Source organism: Dermacentor variabilis, chromosome 7 (assembly GCF_050947875.1).
Source record: "Dermacentor variabilis isolate Ectoservices chromosome 7, ASM5094787v1, whole genome shotgun sequence".
Lineage (NCBI taxonomy): Eukaryota > Metazoa > Arthropoda > Arachnida > Ixodida > Ixodidae > Dermacentor > Dermacentor variabilis.
In genome coordinates, this window is record NC_134574.1 from 88,979,763 (window position 1) to 89,003,278 (window position 23,516).

Sequence of the window (23,516 nt, forward strand, 5' to 3'; positions counted from 1 at the left end):
GACATTCCACAAGTAACGCTGGAAGAAGTTAAGAAAGCCTTGGGAGCTATGCAAAGGGGGAAGATAGCTGGGGAGGATCAGGTAACAGCAGATTTGTTGATGGCTGGTGGGCACATTGTCCTAGAGAAACTGGCCACCCTGTATACGCAATGCCTCATGACCTCGAGTGTACTGAAATCTTGGAAGAACGCGAACACAATCCTAATCCATAAGAAAGGGGACGCCAAAGACTTGAAAAATTATAGACCGATCAGTCTACTGTCCGTTGCCTACAAAGTATTTAGTAAGGTAATCGAAAATAGAACCAGGAACACCTTAAACTTCTGTCAACCAATGGACCAGGCAGGATTCCGTAAAGGCTACTCAACAATAGACCGTATTCAGACTATCAATCAGGTGATAGAGAAATGTGCGGAATATGAGCAACCCTTATATATAGGTTTCATTGATTACCAAAAGCGTTTGATTCTGTGGAAACCTCAGCAGTCATGGAGGAATTACGGAATCAGGGTGTAGACAAGCCGTATGTAAAAATACTGAAAGGTATATATAGCGGCTCCAGGCAGGGAGATACGATCTCTCCAATGCTATTCACAGCGTGCTTACAGGGGATATTGAGACCTGGACTTGGAAAAATTGGGAATAAGAGTTAATGGAGAATACCTTAGTAACTTGCTATTCGCTGATGATATTGCCTTGCTTAGTAACTCAGGGGACCAATTGCAATGCATGCTCACCGACCTGGAGAGACAAAGCAGAAGGGTGGGTCTAAAAATTATCCTGCAGAAAACTAAAGTAATGTTTAGCAGTCTCGGCAGCAGTTTACGATAAACAGCAGTTTACGATAGGTAGCGAGGCACTAGAAGTGGTAAGAGAATACATCTACTTAGGGCAGGCAGTGACCGCGGATCCGGATCATGAGACTGAAATAATGAGAAGAATAAGAATGGGCTGCGGTGCGTTTGGCAGGCATTCACAGATAATGAACAGCAGGTTGCCATTATCCCTCAAGAGAAAAGTGTGCAACAACTGTGTGTTACCAGTACTCAAGTACGGGGCAAAACTGGAGGCTTACGAAAAGGGTTCTACCTAAATTAAGGACGACGCAACGAGCTATGTGAAGAAGAATAATGGTTGTAACGTTAAGGGATAAGAAAATAGCAGATTGTCTGAGGGAACAAGCGCGAATTGAAATCAAGAAGAAAGCGGCATGGGCAGGAGATGTAATGAGTAGGGAAGATAACCGATGGTCATTAAGGGTTACGAACTGGATTTCAAGGAAAGGGAAGCGTATCAGGGAGCGGCAGAATGGTAGGTGGGCGGATGAGATTAAGAAATATGCATGGACAACATGGCCACAATAAGTACATTATCGGGGTGGTTGGAGTAGTATTGGGGCGACCTTTGCCCTGCAGTGGGCGTAACGAAACTGATGATGATAATGCTGATGATGATGATACCTACATTTATTCCAGTAGAAATTGCATCCAACGGAAGGTAGTATACATTTTTTCGTTCTAATCTGGCAGTATTTTAATATTCTGATAATAGAGACCGAATAATAGAAAAGCAGCTGTAGAACAGGTGGTAACCGCACGTTTGAAGATAGCTGAAAGCGAAACCCCAATAACTGGGGCCACAAAAGGTAGAACCTGTACTGATCTATGGATTTGTAGTCGGCGAGCCCCGATCCATGGTCCACATTGCTTCCAGGATTGACCCAACCGCTGCCCCTTAGGTACCCTGAATATCCTGCACCGCCTCCTATATTGAAGCGAAAGTATTAAGCGGCTCATTGAGTGAAAAAGCCGGCGTCTATAGCAGCGAAAAGGCACCTAAATTCCCACTTGCTGTGATGCCACGGCATGAGCGCGCATTGACGGAGCAGAACGAGTGAATCGGAATGCTTGCTGCCCGCTAGCGCTCCAACTGTTGACTGAAGGGAAAGGGCATCACCGCGGCGCCATGTCACCAGCGCGGCTCGATGGAGCTGAGCTGGCTGAGCCGGCGACGCAACGCTGCGGGGAGAGACGGGTTCTTTTCGGCAAGGCAATCGCGTGGCGCACGCGTACGTGTGCCACCGTCTCGCCCTCGGAAGCCGGCGCGCGGTTCGCATCTCTCGCTCTCCGTCCCCCCCACTGGACTCGGTTGCTGCGCGCGCCTGCCGGCATAGAGTTTCTCACTATTACCTAGAGGGAAATCTGGCGCTGCTGCGCTGTGGTATGCATGGGAATGCCGGTATATTGTGACTTCGGATTGACATCGTTCTCGGAGAGACAGGACACCTTGAAGACGCGCCTGGCAAGTACCGTTCAGTCTGTCACAACGATTCATTTTCTACTAAAACAGCGCGTAAAAAGCTGTTTTAGCTTTATTATTACGCGAAAACATGTTTTGTTTAACTATGAAAACTTGTTATTGCGTGTACGACTATACGTTACGTAAAAAATATCAGCGGGCCGCTAAAGTTGGAGGACAGACGACAAGCTTCGCGTTCGCTCTGAAACAGTTGGTCGTCTGTTCTTGCTTTTCTTCGCTTGGTGATGCAGTGCGGGTGAGTAAAGATGTAATATGCGTGAATGGAAACATTTCATTAAGATTTTACTTTGAGAACGCGTTATTTATGTAGCCATATCCACGTTTTAGACGAAGCCTCTTACAACACCAGCCAACACGAGCCTCGCAGACACATATACCGTCATTCCCATGACGGCACGGTACCCCCTTAAGAAACTCCCATAGACGGTGGCGCCAGATTTCCCTCTAGGTATTATGGTGAGAAACTCTATGCCTGCCGGCTTTGGTGGACGCTTCTGCTTCCTCGGTCCCTTGTCGCGCAGGACGCCGGGGGCATGGCGGCTTGGCGGCCGGGGGCATGGCGGACGCCGGCGGCATGGTGGCTGCTTGCTGGCTCGGGCGGAACGTACTGCTTTAGTGCATTACTCGCAGCGCAAAACTAGAAGCACCGCTAAGCGGCGTTCAATTGGACATTAGTGCTTTCGGATTCAGAACTCGTAAGAAGTGCTTACTCGGCTTTTTATAATCTCAGGTGCTCTCTTGAGGTCTTAATTCCTGGGTTACGTACGCTCTCCTGGAACAGTACTGTTAAGAAATGCAGTCTATTGTCGCGACAAAAAATTGATCCCGCAATGAAAGAATCACCCTGACCGCGACTTCTGCAGCACCTGTCAGAACGTTGATGTCTTGTGTTCGTTGTTTGCTAATAACTTAGTGTCTCACCGTGCCTGCTAGAGCGCAAAGAATAATGAAATAATCAAGAATTTGTCAATTTTATTATAGCTCGTGTTAGAATCCACGCGTACAATGCGTTTATCAATGCTAAGGGTTTCTTTACTTTTGTAAGGAACTTGTAAACTTCACTGTCTCCAGTAATAACGGTAAACAACTGCTCATGAATGAAATGCCACCCCGATCTCCTAGCCACTGTTCCTGTGAGTTTGTTGCAAAGGGCGGTAATAAATGCCGCAGCCTCATAAACAGGCATATTTATATTTTGATGAAACGAGTTCCGTTCGGTCACTTACGGCAGGTTTGTTGCTCGGTGTGCCACTGTAAACCACGCCTTCTTGTTCTGGTTGGGAGCATGGACCCACCGTATCTGGGAGAGTAACGTTAGGGACCACATTATCCGAAGTTGTGAATGAAACAACGAATGCAATCGCTATCACAGGAGCAAGTCGAATAGTTTATACTTAACGTACCATCAAGGGCGTCACGCAGCAGATGAGGAAGCAGTTTGCTATATGAATGTCCTTTAATATATATTTTTGTGGACGCAAAGAAAACACCGTCAACAATACTGCAAAGGCAGTGTGGAAGTGCACTGAGGCGTGCATATTGTACACATAAAGAAGCAATGAAAAAGAAATATATTAAGTGCGTTTATTTACACATAGCTATGGCAAAGAATTTGCAGCCGATTGCCGCCCAGACACACTGCCGCCGCTCCGGAATATGTTAGGAGAAGCAGCACACTTCTAGCTAGTGCAATGCAGAAGTGTCCAAGACGCAATACGTATCGTTGTACAAGTTGGAACATTTGCGCGATTGTTTGTCCATACAATGCGCTATGAAACGAAAAAGGCCCTCTCTTCTGAAAACAACATTTGTGGGACAGCTGAATGCGGCTCCACAGAACGGGAAGCATGGTCGATCACGCAGGTGTGCAGAAAGGTGTTTCGCGGCGAAAGCAATGCGATTCGTTGCAGCTGCTACATGCGCAATGAAGCATAGTCCATGCGAGTCGTATACGAGTGCGGTTTCATAAAAGGTTTGTATTATTTTGCAGCCTGCCTTTCAGAGCACCTTCGTTCGGAAATGCGAGCGCTGAAATCTATCTTTGTACCTTCTGAATTTACCCAAATTAAGTATTTTGCGATGACCGGGCAGTTCCTACCGAGACTTCGGCGTTTGGAGTGGCCCGTTTTATAATGAACTAGATGATGACAGTTTCCGATTTGTATATTTCACGTGAGTTCCGCACTTCGCAGCTGTTCCATCTTGAAGTATCAAGGTTTGCGATATGACCGCTGGCATGCAAATCCTTTGAAACTCTCAGGTATATATTTAACTAGCATTCTGGTTGTTGACCTGATGGTTACCACTTTCTAAAGAAAATGTCACAGTTTGGGGGGCGTTGTGCCTGCCTGTTAGAACTTAGTGCATTTCACAAGATTGTTTACAGTTTAATCTAAGGGGACGTATTACTTACTGCAAAGTGCTTAGAATTTGGTCCAATATTTATCTTCTTTTACAGAAAGTGACATTTAAAGCAGCTACTATTAAACGTCCTCAGTATATAAGCACCTGGTGGTATCTCTGTGCTCTTATAATCTGCACGGTTGTTTGACTCTCTCTCCCCCTAACGCTCAACTTGTAAATAACTATCATGTTGACATGCTCCTGTGTATTTGTTGTAAAATACTCCATATGTGTAGTTTAACATACATATTCGTGAAGTATGAGTACCCAGTTGAAAGTAACTTTGCAACAGCGGATGTCAGCAACTGAACAAGTTTCATTCTTGGATGAGCGCCAAACAAAATGTCTAGGTCGGTTCGTGACATCTCCTTCCTGTATAGCTCCTGTCAGTGCGAAACGTTTTTTGTAGATACATCTTGATAAATATGTTTTTGTTTGAGGCATATAGGAGCAAAATTTACTCAGCAAGAACATCTTCAAAAATGAGCGTGAGCCAAGTAATAATTGGCCATGATCCTTAAAACTAATAGCCGAGATGGCCAAGCCGCATCACCGGGAATTTGGCGCGGATGACCCTTCTGCACGATATCGTATCACTTCTTCAAGTGGATGATGATGCAAGGCTGACAATAAACGCTGCACTACTGCCTTCGAGCCGCCCAAGAACTGAGCAATTGCGTGGTTGTTCGACAACAGTAAAACGCTGCACCGTAGGAATGTCGGGGAAGTTCTGCAGTTGTCGCTTCCAGGTGAGAGATTCCGAAATTGACGATGGGGAATGTCATTAGGATGGCAACAGCTGCGGTTGAACCGCTCCGCTGCACCAAACCTCTGGTGCATATGTGCTTGTTTTCGATGTATGTTTCACACAAGAGGATGGGGGTTAAGTGCTTGAGAAATGGCGATAACAAGTCCGTTATATCCTGCACAGCAGGTATATTCAACTGTACCTGTGGTGATTGAAGCGTTTCGCTGGAGACTGAAATCCAGATGGCAATGAATGACACTGAGCTGATGCCGTTTTGCACAACGAGGTACATGGTCTTTCAGCAGTTTTTCATCTTTCAACGGGGACGCTGAATAGCTGAAAACATCGCCCGTAGCTGATTTCCTCCCATGGGCGTCCGAAGTGGCAATAGCTGTAGAGCTATAGCGACAGCGTTTAACTTCATCAGTCAACATGTGTGGGGATATTAAGATGAGGTAGCGAATACGGAGCACCTGATTTGCCTGTCTGAACATGCGCTATAGCGAAGCTGATGCATGGCAAGACCGAAAACGGTGCACTGTGGTTCCCAACAAATTCACGTGGTCAAAACTGCGTCTTCTGTTAATGTCTGCCGCATGACTAGTGTAGCATAGTGTAGCGAATCCCACGCATATATTCTTTTTGGAACTACATATTTCTTTCGCACCGTAGCTGCACCACAGAGTTGCCGGAACGGGCCGTGCCTTGTATATGTGTACTGTGACACTGTTTCTTTCCACAAGTTGCCGCTCTTCTGTCTTCCTTCTGGACCCCTTCTCTATTGTGCCCCCCGCCGCCAGATTCAACTTGCCCTCCCTCCCGCTGCAGCGGCAGCACGCGCACTGGTGCTGCGCAGCGACCGTTTTCTCCCTCCTTGCCTCGGGTGAACGGGAACCTAGCTGCCGCTACTTCCCGCCCCCCTCACTCTCCGACTTACGCCTCCCTCCTCCTGTGTGTTTTTTCTTTTTCCTTTCTTTTCCTTTTTTTTCACTGACCTCCTTGCTCTACATACATGGGACTACGCCTTCCTCTTGCCCTGCATAGCTGCCAAAGGCAGCTGTAAATCTGCCAAAGCGCCCAAAATCAATCACTGTGACGACTGTCCCTCTCGGTTTGATGTAGCTGAGAACGACCGGGCACCCGGTCTGGTTTCTTCACTACTATGGCCGAACGGCCATTTTCTTGTAAACCCTGATGAAGAACGGTTCACCGATCGAAATTGTTGAAATTAAACACTGGTTCTGTTTACCTTGTAGCACCACTCAAGTTCTATATATATATATATATATATATATATATATATATATATATATATATATATATATATATATATAACCTTCGGAGTGTGAGCCGGCGCATCATTCATGGCCTTGGCGGAGGGTGTGGATACGGAGGATGGCGGGATATGTGTGTATGTATGTATGTATGTATGTATGTATGTATGTATGTATGTATGTATGTATGTATGTATGTATGTATGTATGTATGTATGTATAACCTCGGGAGTGTTAGCGGGCGCCACCACTCATGGCCTTGGCGGTGGATGTGGAATACCCTTTTTGCCGCAGGTGTCACGCCTACGTGAACGTTTTTGGGTGAAGGTAGCTGGTATATAAAGCCACACGTGCTACCTGAAGGGATCAAAGCTGCCGGATGCGAGACCCTTGATATGTAACGAACGAAGTGAAAGGAAACGGAGGGGCCCGTTTTTATTAGTCATACCATAAGACGCAACAAACAATGACGCCTAGGAAAGCACAGGAAAAATCACCCGTAGATATCATATATATATATGCAGTATCTTGATAGTTGTCAGGTTCGAATTTTAGGTACACCAAGACGGTATAAGGTGTTCCCACACAATGCCACCTGGTTTCACAGCAGCTGAAAGAGAAGCAAAAAGAAAAGCAGTCACACACAAACTTCTGCCACTTTAACTCATTGTTAGAAGGATGTGTTATGATGGACGAATACAAATTCGCCGGAAAACCCGCGGGAGAGATGGTAGACTTCACGACCATGACATAATAATAATAAATCCCCTCATGCGCCTACTTGAGGGTGGAGGAGTTTGCCAGCGATCTATTATTACCCCTGCCGTGCGTCTGCTGACTCCTTCCTATGCATGCAAATCTTCCAATCAACTGCCGCTGTAGATGAACGGCTCTGGTGGAGCTCTGTTCAGCAAGAGGTCGGGCGTTCGATCCTGGCCGTGGCGGCCCCATTCTCATGTGCCAGAAATACAGAAAAGAAAGAACACTTGTGCGCTGCCAATTGTGTAAACGGTAAAGCACCCCAGGTGGTCAAAATTAAACAGGTGTTCTCCAGTTAGGCGTCTTTGATAAGGCAGTGTGCCGTTTCGGGACGCTGAACTGCAGAAATGATTTCTTTTTAATTTTTCATTACCATCCAAACAGGTAATCCTCTGTTGCATTGCAGTTCATTTCTTTTCACACAGCAAGCATAATTTGCTATAGTAAAATAAATGTAGTTAGTAGTGAACAAAAGATAACTTATTCAAGTATTGCATATTTGCTCACTTCGGTCCAAACGCGAGGCGTGGTCTGAGCGCGCGTACGCTGCATTGAAATGGGTTAGCCTTAATCATCCAATTATTTTGGTAATAGTTTGATCAGGGTTACTAATTAGTTTTGTACAACAGTGCGCATTGCAGTGTTATCAGTCCCAATGTCGTTTCGATGTAACCAATGTACCTAGAGAGTTCAAACCCAGAGGCATCTGAGCGCTTTGGCAGTAAGCAGTAATTTAATTACACAATATGCATCTTATGAAATTGAGAAAGGCAGAATATGAGCGAGAATTATTGCGCTGCCACCGTCATCCTTGCCTGAACTTCAGTTGCTCTGACGGTAAGTATCTAATAAAGGTTGCGGCACTTGTTTGCTTAAAACATGCAAATGCCTTAAGTTGCTTACATGATGCTGAAATTCGTAGGAGCTATGCTTTAATTTTCTACAACGCCAAAACAAGGGAATGTTTATCAATAGTCGTCGTCGCAAGTCATCACTACATGAGAATACGTTACCGAAAAAATTTTTTAAAGTTTAGAAATATGTTTAACTTATAGTGGCACTGACAATGTTTTAATGATGCACATGAAATAAACAGGCCCCTATATGCAATTAATAACGGCAACTAAAAACATAAATGTCATGCAATTTCACTACCAAGTAAAACATAACAGCAGTGTTCGCCAAAAAATTGGCATGCTTTTCTCCGTCCTTGATGAGAAAGATGCGTGGAACGCGAAGAGGCGAAACCAGTCCTTCACGGAATCACCGTCCCCTGATACGGTTTTCTTGGGTATGTACAAGGCTAGCGGTGATATCGTCATGATGCTGGTCGTTGTCGGCCCGACCTGTCGGTCCGATCTAAGTCCGAGCTGTGCGCTCGGACTTACATGCGTGTCGTGGAAGACTTCTGTGACATTTGTCACGCGAGGAAGAGGTTGGAGACGGAGAAAAACATGGTCACCCGAACAATGCATTTATTCTTCGTCTTTCTTCACTTCCTGCTACGCTCCACCTATACACAGTTACGTGTGGCCCATCACCGGGTTTCTAGTCACCTGAAACTTGCAACCTGTCAATAAATGCCGCATTTCGAACGCAGCTGTTACTTATTCTGATGAATCGAAGCCGACTTGCTATCTGACAATACGTCCGAAGCAAACCACCACAAGCGAGTGTTCTTTATACCTGGAAGGCAGTGCAGTTTCAGCAGCAGCGGATGAACGGCGTACATTATGGAGACCAAACCACTTCGCACCACACAAACTTTCTTCCGCGTGTAACACCCGAACAAGCCTCTACCACTGCAGCAGCGTCGCAGACACCATGCGCCGCACCTTGCCATATGACAGCAGACTCAGAACAGCCTTCAAAAGCCCTGAACAATGCTTTTGCTATCAGACAAGTCAATCGAAAGCGAGCAGTGTACCGGATACCCGCATATTAGCTCGTCAATTTGCAAAACAAATCCAGTGCCAATTATGATGGAAACGCTACGTCAACTACTCCCACGGGAACAACAAAAAGACCAATGTCAACTTCTTCACCAACTTCAGCAACAACGACGACGGCCTCGACACAAACGAGGACGAGGAGCATCGCCGAAAACACAGATGCGACAAGAAAGACGTGAACGCGCAAGCCAACTAAATCCAAGGTGAACCGAAGTACGTCATGTTTCAAGAAATGAACGTCACCGAGGATCTTTTCAACACCAACATTCAAGACTCAGCCTATTGCGGGACAACCCGTGACGACACGCCTCAGAAACCCCAAACAACGAGCAGTCATTTCAGGAAACACGTTTCTGCAAGCATCAGAAACGAGGCGATTCACGAGCCATCGGTACATATCACGTTAGTGCAACATACTAAGGGAAGTGGTAGCGTACATCCTTTAGTCCCCACTAGTTTCAAGAGCAGCTACTGCTCCTTCTACTTCTGTATTCAACTGTACTGAGCTGTGTGAACAGTTGAACGTGTACTACTACGACCAGTATTGACGAACTATGACGCTTGTGGCCGCCGCCCGGAGCGCAACAGCCAAGCTCACCCACCAGAGCACATGCTACACGTCAGCGGACAGATGCACTTTTCGATGAAGTTGTCAACGGTTATAGAAGCATCTTAGAACATTGAACTAACTGCGCATTCTTATGCTGTTCATTCATCAGACGCTTCCTACCTCGCTTGCTGTTTTCAATACGCGCTCTCTGACGGGGAAAGGGAATATGTAACTTTGTACAGATGAACCGTAGTTGGAAGGGAAGGAAGACGAAGAATAAATGGCCACCATGTTTGTCTCTGTCTACAACCTCCTGCTCGCGCCATGTATATACACATAGAGTGTGTCTCAGTGAGAAAGCAACGAAGTTAAAAGAAGCTAAGCATTCGAATAGAGAGGGGGATTGGATGAAAACAACGGCATTTCGATAGCAGGCGCGCGAAGCGCCAATATTTTTGGTACTGTTCTTAATTAATTCGTTTATACTGATTATTTTACTAACCTTTGAAATATTACCAGGCCGCACATGGTAAAAGGTTTGAAATAAATCAAACGCGAATACTTGAAAATAATTACATGCAAATAGTGCATCGAATATTGAATCGCGGCCCCCCTGGAGCTGAATAATTCGAAACAAACTTAACTTGCATCATTTTATTTATTTACTTATTCGCCCTCAATGACTACATAGCGAAAGATAAAATATAAATATTGTATAAGAGCATACAAAAAGGCACATTACAAACAGAAGATAAAAGCAATGTCAGCTCACCATTTACATTTCGTCATGTTTCATGACTAACATTTCAGCAATACAAAAGTAGAGAATAGTAGTTATATTGGTACCTAATTTCAAAGCATTACGCTTACAGCAATACCAAGAGTTACAGAATGCGCCAGTAAACAAAACGGTTCAAAGATTAGTTGGGGTTAGCTAAAGCAGTCATAAATAAAGCGGGACTACTTATACGAACTATTAATACTGGTAGGCAGTTCCATTCGTTGCATGTTTTCAATGAAATTTTTGCGACTTTGTCGGTGTGCTACACTGCGGCGCGTGTACTTTGTGAACGCGATATTGATGGGAGGAGGTTAATGGGGCTGGATGGATCCATGGTAATCGAAGTGCAGCGTTTTTGTAGTATATCTTATAGGGTAAACATAGCCTTTATTGGTTCCTCTTGGTTGAGAGAGAAGGGACGTTTAATTTGGCCTTCATTTGAGTAACGTTTTCCGTACGATAGTAATTGGTTATTATACGCGGAAGGGAAAAGCCACAAAATAAGTACACTTTTACATTCAGTGGTACGTTTTGTCCTATTTAGGCGTTGGTAATCAGGATATTGTTTTCTCTTCCCCAGCTTAGAGTAACGTGGGGGAAAACGCGGGACTCTTTTCAGAAGCGCTGTAAGTTGTGCGCGCTTTGCCACCATTGCTTTCCCTGCATAGGCAGAGAAAGTAGTCCACGAGTATAGTGGCGAGCTTAGCGTCTGACCATGTCACCCTTATGTACCTCGGTAAGCAGACGGTCGTAGCCAAGTTATAAGAAATCACAGCGCAAGCCATCCATTTCCCACCTAAGGCAAACCTGAACTTGTGCATGACTGTCGTACGCACCTCAAGAAGTTCTACATGTTATATTTGTGCCCATAACAGTCCTTTAGACTGGCATAATTAATTTGTTCACCGCGTGTTTAAACCAGCACTGTACCGGCTTGCAAGAATGAAGTCGGCACCCGTTTTTCTTTTATATTTTGCCCGCTTTTTACGGACCTCCGAATTAAGAACAGTGAAAAATGATGGCACAAGCCTCCCCCTACCTAAAAATAATGAAATTCATCTTTTGTTATTTGTTTGTTCAGTTTTGCGAACCACAGTGATTGGAAGCAGGAGTGGGCCAGCAGATATGTACAGCCATTGTTACAATGTGACTGTAAATAGAAACTTGTAAAACTTGTAAAAACTTGTGAATAGAAAAACATTTCAAATGTTAAAGAAAGTGCAATACATTAGAATAATCAAAACGAATAAATGCAACCAGGTGATGAAATGAACTATATAAAAAATTACACTTGAACTACTCTACTAAACCGAGCAAATTTGAATTATCAGGCAAGGAATTCAAGTTTGTCCGTGAAAAAAAAAAGCTCTAACACTCTTGTTTCGCTCATGATGAGATGCCCTAGGCTTATCTTTTGTTCATATGCTCTTCTGGTTTTAGACCTACGTTTTCAAAATAGAGTGAATGGAATAATAAGTCTTGCTGATTTACGCCTGTCCTTCAACGAGTATAAAATGTGATTTCACTGAGAAGAGCATCTCAGACAGAGTCTCAGCGCCTGTAGCTGGTATAGACAAACAAATTAATGCAAGTGGCTGTGTGTTGAATTTTTTCCGGCTCGTTTGTAACCAATGCTGTGGGGGGAGGGCCGTCCCAGATGACATTCGCGCATTCAGGAGAGGGTTTGAGTATTGCTTTATATGCCTTTATTCTTAACTGAGATGTCGAGCTGTTTAATTAGTGTTTTAATAACACCAGTTTGTGTCCAGCGATAGCATAAATCTTAGCTATATGTTTTCGCCATTTTAAACAGGAAGTTGTGACATCCAAACACTTATGCAGCATTTGTCGGGAAGTTTGCACAGGTATACTTCATGTGAAACCCATTAATTTTGTTAATGTATAACCATGTCCGAAATTTACATTGTGCTGCATTGTGCCCTGGTTTTATTGTGATTATCAGTATTTGAGTACCCCACGTATCTATCTATCTATCTATCTATCTATCTATCTATCTATCTATCTATCTATCTATCTATCTATCTATCTATCTATCTATCTATCTATCTATCTATCTATCTATCTATCTATCTATCTATCTATCTATCTATCTATCTATCTATCTATCTATCTATCTATCTATCTATCTATCTATCTATCTATCTATCTATCTATCTATCTATCTATCTATCTATCTATCTATCTATCTATCTATCTATCTCACGCCCGCATAATAGCGCATGTTGTCTTCGAGCTACGGGGACCAGGTATGTGATCATGGTCCTGATGCAGTAGCAGTCACTCAATCGTTGTCACTCCAGCACCGTCATGTGACTCCCGTCACGCCGTTGTCGTTATACCTACAACACATACTAAGTGACTTAGCTTGTCTAATAACTTGGACCAGTGCGTACGTACTGGTGGTCGTGATATCATCATAGTCTTTGAATCGCCTTCATTCCAGCTTTCTTCTCCAACTGTCGTCTTGCCGTCGTCGTCATGTTATCGTCATCATGCAGTCGTCATGCATTCATTGTCATACCATCACCGTGATGCCCTTGTAGTCGTTCTAGCATTGCCACTTAGCTTCGTCAGCCGACTTTCATCATGCTGTCATCGCCTCGCCATCGTCGTCCACACTCGTCGTCTTGTACACGGTCGGGATGCCGTCGTGGTCACTCCAACGTTGCGATCGCAGAGTCGTCATTTTACTCTCGTCATGCCGCCGTCGTCATGCCTTCTACGCCGTATTTATATATACGCCGTTAAGTATATGTGTATAATCGGGATGCTGTCGCAATCGATACATCGCCGTCATCCCACTTTTGCCAACTGACTGTCGTCATGCCATGCTCGTCACACAGTCGCGATGCATCTGTTGTCATAGCGTCATCAAAAGGCCGTTGTGGTCATTCCACTGTTGAAACTCCTTTTTCGTCATGTGACTCTCGTCATGTCGTTCTCGCGACGCCATCGCTGTTAACTCGTGTCAGAATAAATTTGTTGTCACACATTCGTTGTCATACCGTCTTCGTCATGCTATTGTGGCGGTTTGTTTATCGTCATCACAGCTTTATCATGGTACTCTTGTCATGCTGTAGCTGTATCAACGCATCGTCGTCATACAGTCATCGTGACGCAATCGTCAGGATGCTGTCGCGGCCATTCCATCTTCGTCACTCTAGCTTCATATGATTTTCGTCACGCCACTGTCGTATCACTTCTGTTTGCCCATCTTCGTCACTTTAGAAATATCAGCATATTGTCGTCGTACCGTCGTCATCAAACTGCCAACGACGTTCAGCCTCTGTCATTCTATTGTAATTGTGCCGTCGTCATTTATTTGAGGCCGCCCTTGTCATAGCATAAACGCTATTGCATCGTCGTGAGACAGTCACTTTCATCTACCAATTGACGTGCTGCTGTCGCATTCTATCATCACTGTTCAGCGATCGTTATTCCACATTTTTGATCTGGTTGTCGTCATACCGTCGTTTTTACGCCGTTGTTGTCTTACACTCGTCTGTTTCGCATTGTCTTCATGCCGGCGTTGTCACGCTGTCCTCTTTATACTATCGTCATCATTTCAGAATCATTTCGTTGTCGTAACGCCGTGGCCATTACCTTGGCCGTTCCATCGACGTCATTCCGTGTTCATCTTTCCATGGTCAACATTGTGTCATCGTCATACATTCGTCGTCACACCGTCATGCTCAATGGCGACTTTGGTAAGCGAGTGCCACAGCAATGTGGGTGGATACCGGAGAAAATCTACATCCTATATAGCCGAAACAAGGAAAGTCTAAAAATGAGCGTTACACATAATAAATACACTTGACCCAAACCGCGCGGTGTGCCCCTACGTCGCTTCGATGCTGATCGCACTACTGTCGACGGTCATCGTGACATGGCTTCTGGCGCCAGTTTTCTTTTCCTTTTTTTCAACTTCCGGTGATCCTTCACTCTTTGTCCAAGAAACCTTAAAAATAAAACACCAGAGGAAAGCGCAAACTGCATGCATCACCACTCGCTCCCTCCTCCCCTGCGCCAACATCATTGTTAGCCCAGGTAAGGTTGAGTCCGAACGAATCTGTTTTCCGTAAGTCGAAATATGTCGGACTCACTCTAAGCCCATGAACCCGTGAGTTACATTGAGCCCGAATAAATTCAATGTTGATTTGTGTGAGTCATGTTGTTAATTGGGACAAATACAGGGAGCAACTTGCTTGTTTTTCTGGTGATGTGATAGACAAAATGATTTCTGGTAAGATGGCTGCTACCACAGCGGTCAAGTTGCCTAATCCTTTTCCGACTCCGGATTTAAAACTCTGGAACCTTTGCGCAGCGCGCAGAAGGGCGGAGCGACAACTGATGCGGAAGAAGGACGACAGATCCTTGAAGATGACTTTCAGTAGGCTTAACTCTGCCATTCGACGCCATAGGAACAAGCTCTGTAGGTCGCAGTGGGCGTTCTTCTGCGCTAGCTTGACGATTTTCTCACCGATGACGAGAATTTGGCGAGTCATTGGCAATCTTGCTGGTGATTTCCGTCCTAGTAAACCTTTCGAAGCGCTTGCACTGCACTAGCAGAAACCTGTCGTGTGCTTGGCAGAGGAATTTGCAGATGCAGTTGTAAGTGCAAGTTCAGGAATTTATCTCTGCGCTCTGCCTGCAACATCTACGTCTGTGATGGACGCCCCGTTCACACTTCGAGAGCTACAGACAGCAATCAGCAGCCTGCGGCGTCGATGTGCATCAGATCCTGACGGCATCACCAACCAGATGATGCAGAACCTACCTCTCGAACACCGGAAGATGCTCCTAAGCTATCTCAATCGAGTGTGGGAGACTGGCGACGTTCCTCCTTCATAGGTGGCTTGTGTTGTCTCAGTGCTGAAGCCCAGCAAAGGAATGACAGACTTGGCCTCGTATCGTGCTGTATCACTGACGTCGTGTGTGGCTAAGCTCATGGAGAAGCTGGGAAGTAAGCGTTTATCTTAGCGGCTCGAAGATAGAACAGCTCTGCCCACATGCATGACTGGATTCCGAACAGGCTTAAGCGCACAAGATAGCGCCTTGGACTTGATAAGCCATATTGAACATCATAAAGATTTCGGCTTTTCAACACTAGTTATTTTCCTAGACGTATCAAAGGCTTATGATAGCGTCCTTCAGAGCTCAATACTAAATAGTTTGCAGGCCATGGGCGTACAGGGCTATCTTCTGCGATTCATTCACTCATTTATCAGTGATCGGAAAATTCAAATGCGGTTAGGAAGTACCACAAGCACCGAAATGGCGGTATCGCGAGGTGTACTTCGGGGAAGTGTTCTTTCCCCAACGCTCTTTAATGTTCTAATGGCTGGTCTTCCCGCTGAAATGCAAAAACATTGGAGGCATGTCCATATGTCGATATATGCGGACGACATTTATTTTTGGTTAACCGGATATCAGCACAAGCGTTTAGCTCCGATAGCTCGACAGGCATTACTTTGAGTTCAAAATTACCTTCAAGGTGTGGGTTGACTCTCTCGGTTGAAAAATCTGGCTTCATCATGTTTCCAGGTAGGGGAAGACGGTATGCGAGGCTGAAGATAGACCTTGATCAATCTTGCCTTCGACAATTGAAACACAAGCGCTTTTTGGGCGTGATTATTGACTACCGTCTACAGTGGCGACGAGCTGTGGACTCGGTTGTGACATCCTTCTCTTCGCGTCTCAATGTAATCCGTAGAGTTGCAAGTGAGCAATGGGGAAATCACCCTTCTTCAATGATCACGTTGCACCATGAACTAGTGACGAGTCGAATAATGTATCAGCTCCCTCTAATTTCCCTCTCGATATCACAGCTGGAACTACTTGAGGTTTTGCACAGAAAGGGCCTAAGAAGGGCTCTTGGCGTTTCGCAGACTGCTCCTAACCATTCAGTCCTTTATGAATCTCTATCGAGACCTCTTAGCGTAGTCGCTTCACAAAGGTTACTGATGCGAATTGGTCGCCTCAAACCGACGGCTGCTGGTCGAGCCCTCCTGCAGTGCCTTCGAAAGAGATCTGAGTCCCGAGCGTACTTGACACTAAGTACTCTTGGTTACCCGGCTCTTGACGCTAGAGGTCGAACTAAGAGGTTGAATCCACCTTGGTCATTCGCGAGCTTCGATTGTTCGTTGACAATTCCTCACGTACGCGCTAAGCGGAGTTCTCCTTTCGCAGCAACGCGTTCGCTGGTACTGGAACATCTTGAGACGTAATAGGCACGCCATCTTCAAATTCTTACTGATGGCTCTGTGGACAAGGTCAGAGGATCTAGTGCAGCCGCTTTTCACATTCCCTCTTTGAAGTATGATTAGTCTGTTCGCTTCACTGCAGTCGTGTCCTCAACAACGGCCGAAAGCGTTGCCATCGAGGCAGCTCTAAAGAAACTACGGTTTTGTACGCCTCAACCTGTTGTCATTCTTACAGATTCAAAATCTGCCCTTCAAAGGTTAGAGCACGGGTTCCCTACTGATGCCTTATGTCTTAGCTCCCTACGCTTGGTGCACAATCTCCATATCAAATGCTTCTCCATACGTTTCCAATGGGTGCCCTCGCACATAGGTATCATAGGCAACGAGATGGCGGACAGCCTCGCCCATAGAGCGCTGTCTGGGAATCCATTGAGAAAAGTGCCTCAAGAGCACAAGAGACTCTTCAGAAAAGCGGTGTTGTGCCACTTCAGCTCCTTGTGGCACTCACCTCACAAACCATGTGTGATCAAGGGTGTCAGGAGAAACCAAGCCATTTTACTGCTCCGCATTTGCACGGGCTCTGCTCGTACCCCTGCGTGGATGTATAAGAGTGGCCTGGCGTCGTCTCCATTATGTTCAACGAGTGGTGTGTGCGGTGACATAGAACATTACCTTATGTGCTGTAGTGTGTGTAACACGGAAAGGAGTGGGTTATTCGGGTCCCTCATGCAGACAGTACATGCTCACAGTTCTCTTCAGGAAATTGATTTCCCGCGTGGGAACCGGTTGTGTAGGAAGGAGGTCTCTCGCCTTCTGTTAAATTACCTACAGGACACGGACTTTGCCTCCACATGGTGAACTGAGGAGTGACCATTTGTAATTGTGAGGTCTGTGTCTGAATATGTGATTTATTTATTTTAAATGTCGCTACGGTGGAGCAATTGCCGGCAGCAACTGCAAGGCTAATCCTCCCAGTAGCCTACAACCATTCCACTCAACTCAACTCAACTCCCAGCAAGTCTAACTGAAATAAATTAGGAGGTACGCCGTAAAGGGGACTCTAGACTTGCTATTACCACTTGGAGAGCTTTATTGTGCACCCAAAGTAAGGCCCACAAGTGTTATTGCATGCCGCCGTTATAGTAATGTCTCACCCCGGTAGACCATTCGGTTGTTGCGGGAGTGGGCCCGAAAACTCACCGTATGGCGCTTACTCATTTTTCATTTTATCAAAATTTGGTGACTTACCTAAGGACCATATATTTGAAGAGTCATCGCGAGCATGTACCGTTCTCACAAGCCCCTGAAACATGACATATCAGAGAGTACGTCAGTAGTCGATTGGTAGAATGCGCGAAATACACTTAGTAAACGCAGTCCTTCAAGAAGTATAGCTTTGTCATATGAATAAAACACCTGGCTAATGACCGCTTTTTACAACGAGAAAATGAAGTACACCGACAACAAATACGCATGAAATTGTACATCTACTATAATATTGCCAGATTACCATATTCTAGCGCAATCTATAAGGCGCACAATTTCAGCTGTAAATATTTTCCAGAAGCGCGTACACACAGGGTGTCCCAGACAACTTTAGGCAGACTTTAAAAATATGCGAATGCCACGTAGCTGGACAGAACCAAGGTAATATTGTTTGCCGTCAGTTGGAGACACCCAAATATTTTTCTCATTCCCAATAATTAGATAATTAGTCTTAGTTAATTAATCAACTTCTCAAACATTAAAATGAGATGAAAATTGTCAATCAGGCAATTGCAGAGCAACATGAAAACCTACCGATACGGATTTCTGTTGCTCAATACGTGCTACATAAAAGTGTTTTTCCAAGCGTGAAAGAGGCCCGCAAATGCGTGAGAAATCGCCGCGCGACTGGCCGCTCGAGGCACTTGCGCCAGTAGTGACGTCGTCGCTTGCAGTCGCAGCCGAGCGCGTGTAGCCGTTTCTCTCCGGTTCCGAATTTGGTAGGTCAGGCGTCATACGTACTCCTGAGGAGCAGGCAGCTTTTGATCTGCAAAGCCGCGAGCAGAACGGGGAACGTGCTCGTCTACACCGTGCCGATGCTGCTGCCTGGGCACAAGAACAGGCTCGAGCAGCCGAGCTCAAGCAGCAACTGAGTGCCGAGGATCCGGCAGCCTACCAAGGCGTCGTTTAATGAAGCGTCGGGATTAACCCAGTGACAAACACCGCGGCCGCACTTCAGCTGCGCTGGGTAACCATCTACGTGGAGTTCTAGGGCGGTGATTTTCCAAGATGCACAACGCGTAAGAAATATCATAAAACTAAATGACAAATGGACAGGAGCAATTAGCAGCTAAGTGACGTATACTGCGTTGTTAGTAATACTATACTGTGTATTATGTTACTAGCTTTATAGTTTCATCCTGCAATGAAAATAGTGTCTCGCGGCGCCTTAGGGTACTGGGCATTCCATATTTATCCCTGCTGCTTTTTTATCTTCAGAAAAACGCCTAACGTCGGAGTCACTGTACTGTCTCACAATATGTTGGAGCTACAGCTGGCTCTAACGATCAGGCACGCAAAGAAACTGTATTTCTTTTTAGCAGACACCATTTGTCCATCCACTACGGAAGGTCATCTACTACTGAAAAGACACAGCTTTGAATGAAACTGTCCTGTTCTCGACAAGCATTACCTTTTCCTTGACAGATTCGATGAACGGAAAAAGAGGCATTTTGTTTAGGCGACCCTATTTGGCGACTTCATGAGAAGTGCAATACTCCAGATTTTTCCTTTTCCTCTTGCTGTTTAACACCGACATAGCCAGCTTCGGTGCTAAACTGACCTAACCTATTCCGACCACCTTCATTACTTCTTTTTATTACAGGTGGCACGCCAGCGACGCTATACAGGAAGTACTTGCACGCAGTTAGCTAGAGTTGAACATTAGAAATTATGCATAAACTCGGCACAGTATAAGGTGCAAAGGATTTATCTGCTGAATTCTATATCCGGTGACTCTTCGAGCTTAACCTGTGAACGCTATCACAAATCAATATTTCATGTATGCGAAACGGATGACAAACGACAATACAGAAGCGCTACAATGAATTCCTCAATGGCGACTTAAGTGTGTGCTCAAGCTGTTCAAAATAAATTATGGGACTTTATATTCTGAAGCCAAAATTTGATTAAAACGCATGCTTTTGGATGCTATAAAATTGACAATCTGAAGTTTTTCAACATACATCAAATGTACCATAAACGAGCTTAGCAACGCAAGGACGTACCACTGAGCTGCCAAGGTGAATACTAATTCTTGTATTGCTCAAGTCTAATGTGCAAATAATGTATTCGTAATAATATGAGTAAATTTGTTCTGCCGCAGTAGAAAACATGTCACCTAAACAAAATTCATTTTCGAATAAGCTAGCCCAATCTTAAAGCACATCTATGGGCTGTCTATCGGGCTGTCTATGGACTGTCTATGGGCTGTCTATCGTTGCACTTGCAACGCTGTGAAGGAATTGTGGGACAAAGCACCGACATTCAATGCTCACTAAATTCTAGCTTCTTACCTATTTCGGCTTTGCAGGGGCAGTACATATGATAGCAGCCACCCCTGAGCTGATCTTCCGAGCACTTTTCTCCGCATATAGCCAGCGGTTGGCAAGTACCCACCGATTGGCGTACTCGGCAACATAAATGCCTTTGACACTCGTCGGTGTTCTTACAAGCCTGGCCTTTACTCTTTGTCTGCAAGAAAAAGAAATAACAAACAACGCACATTTCATCTTACATTACTATCACGAATTTATGCGTTCAGTCATAGGTGCAGTCGCTTAGAAAAACTCCTATGCGTGCGCCACTCGATGCACCGCATAGTTGAGCACTGAGGAGTAAAACTCAAGTGTGCAAGAGCAGGATTCGGGACACATTGAATACATATGAAATACCCAGGGAATGAGCAGGTACTCGTACCTATCCTTACAAAAGTACCTGATAGACCCTACAGCACTGTAGGAGTAGCCAACCTGCCCAATACAGGCCAGCGCATCCGTGGTAACGCAGCGGCATTTGGGCTCACCGTACCTAACGAGACGGACAACCTTACTCGTAGATATGACATCAACAGTGTCCCGCATTCTCCTCAGCCGTCGGCCGCACCCTCTTTCCGGAGCACCCATACCGTGGCTCAGTACCCACAGCTGTCTGCTTGCTGCGCACGAGGTAGCGGGTTCAACTCCCGGCTGTGATGGTAGCATTCCGATGATGGCGAAGTGGAGAACGCTCATATACCGCGCTTTGGCTGCTATGTAGTTAAGGGGAACCAGCGTGGTCTAAATCACACAAGCGTGCAACGCGCGGCAAGTCAGCTGAACACAATCTAGAAGGGCTGACACGCACCACAGGCACTGCTGTGTGTGTTTCTTCCGTGTTTCCTTGTATTTTGCAATGCTTTCACCCAATCTAGGTCTAAATTCAGAAGCACCCCGCATGCCATCGCGAGCGCGTTCTGTAACAGTCGATTTAAACAATGACGCCTGAGTACTACTTTTATTTTGTTTGAAAATTTGCACGAAGATACGCGTTTTCTACGGGAGAGCGTCTCCTTACACATATTAACTGGCTGCCTTGACGCTACATAATGCTGTATGAATAAAGCAATTCAATGGCGCACTGTGGTGGAGAGCCTACACGAAGCCACCAGTAAACAACCGGGTATAATTGTAGTGCCCAAGCTGTACATTTTCGCAAATACTTAAATAACTTACGAACATATTTGCTCCGTTGTTTCCTCCCCACCCGGGCACTCTTTGGTCCAACAGGCATAAGTCTTTCGGAGATACACTGCCTGAGGTTTGACTCGCCGTGGCTGCAACAATGAGCGAAAACAGCACAGCTGTGGTAGCTCTTGGAGAAAACATACTGGAAACCTTGCTTGCTGTAGAATATGCCATTGTGCACGTAATGCCCACACCGGTAAAATATATGTAGCATGCATCGCAACAGCCAAAGAAAAAGAAAAACCATCTGGCCAGCTAATACGCTGTCTAGTCATACTGCGGCACACTGCAGGCGAAGTAGGAAATATACAAAACTGCGCAGTTAGGCGAGTTCGAATTCGACACAGCATGTGTCATACTCTTTCACGCAATTGTATTTATGCACCCTGCTCAAAGCAATGTAAAAAAGTTTAGATTAGCGTTATATTACTGGCAACGTTTGCGGTACTACATCGCATCAGTACCTGGCGCGTTTATTTGCCTAATATTGCTGCTCTGACCGAGCAGAACGCAATGATATGCACAGGGACAGAAACATGAATAAAAAGAACGGGAGGCCAGAATGTAAAAAAAAGAATCTGCGGGCAGGAAAACATTACCAAAGGAATTATTATTATAGAAACTTTCGAAGGCACCAACAGGTTCTTGTACTTGAAAGGTGCCTTTCTTCCAGTTTAAGCTGACAGATGTAGTTTGTATAGATTTTGATAGAATTCGTTCGCGAAAAGTTCGAGAGGAACAATCTTACGAGGAATGTTGACGTTACTGCGATTAGCAATGAAGCGATTTATCTACACGCCGTGCTGAAAACTCCTGAACGTGTCATGCGTGAGGCGTGCGGGTAGTCAGGCTCCTCTGTCACGCTTAACATTGAACGCGCTAGTCATCCAGTGGCACTGCCGAAAATTGCGCGCGCGGCGTGGATTGGATTCCCCAAAGCGGCGGATAAATCTTTTTGTGGCTGGTCCTCCTCAATATAGTCCCTAACATTTTCGACGCATCTGCATATTAAACAAGCGTTTCATGGTAATGAAGGATGTTCTTTGAGCACTAGTAGTTGGCTGTCGGCCAAACTAATGTGGCTAGTGACAGCGGGTCGTCAGCCTGTGTCTGAAGTATCCCGTGTGGCTGCCACCATTGCTGTGCCTAAAGAAGGGGTAATGAAAAGATGTGTCAAAACGGGCTGTTTCCGCCGCACCGCACGCAAATGACTTGTCGATTGCACGATTAATTTTGAGAAGAACGGAAATAGCGCTGGCAACATGAAGACGCAACGGGAAGAGCAAGCTCTCTGAACTTCGTGTAAACAGCGGATGTGAGATTTCATTTACTTCAATGTGCGACTGCAGCGCACTAAACAAAAGGAAGTACAGAAAGAATGCCCCGAAGTAAAAGCTACTGCAGACCTATTATATTGGCCGTTCTAAAAAGTCAAGTGCGAGTAGACGGTTCAAAAACAATAGGCAATAAGAACTGCAATAATCATAAGAACAGGAATTAAAATTCCGTTTCACAAGACATTAGAAAGGCACAAGTTAGCATAACGAATGTATTCGATTCTGCCTAAGAGAAATGCAAGGATACAGCTATTTATCACGGGAAAAAACAAAACAAAAACCGTGTTGATGATGATAATGATGATAAGGAATACTAAATTTTTACTGTACATGACCTCAAATTGTGCAGTGTGACGTGCTCCTGTGCGCGCTTCCGCAGTTTATTAGCTGTTTCTATTGC

The 23,516-nt window shown here is 45.2% G+C and overlaps 2 long non-coding RNA genes across 2 annotated transcripts in view; one reads left to right on the top strand and one right to left on the bottom strand.

Annotated features, from left to right (window-relative positions):
- The first annotated feature begins 4,054 nt into the window (after window positions 1-4,054).
- LOC142587629 (uncharacterized) overlaps window positions 4,055-23,516 on the top strand; it is a 58,277-nt gene continuing 38,815 nt past the window's right edge. The window contains exon 1 of the long non-coding RNA XR_012829592.1: window positions 4,055-4,291. This is a non-coding gene — a long non-coding RNA (uncharacterized LOC142587629). The remainder of the gene's footprint in view (window positions 4,292-23,516) is intronic.
- LOC142587626 (uncharacterized) lies at window positions 7,155-21,953 on the bottom strand. The gene is made up of 4 exons (XR_012829590.1): window positions 21,768-21,953; window positions 20,571-20,748; window positions 18,259-18,313; window positions 7,155-7,354 (listed from the first exon to the last, which is right to left on the bottom strand). It is a non-coding gene; the product is annotated as an uncharacterized LOC142587626 (long non-coding RNA).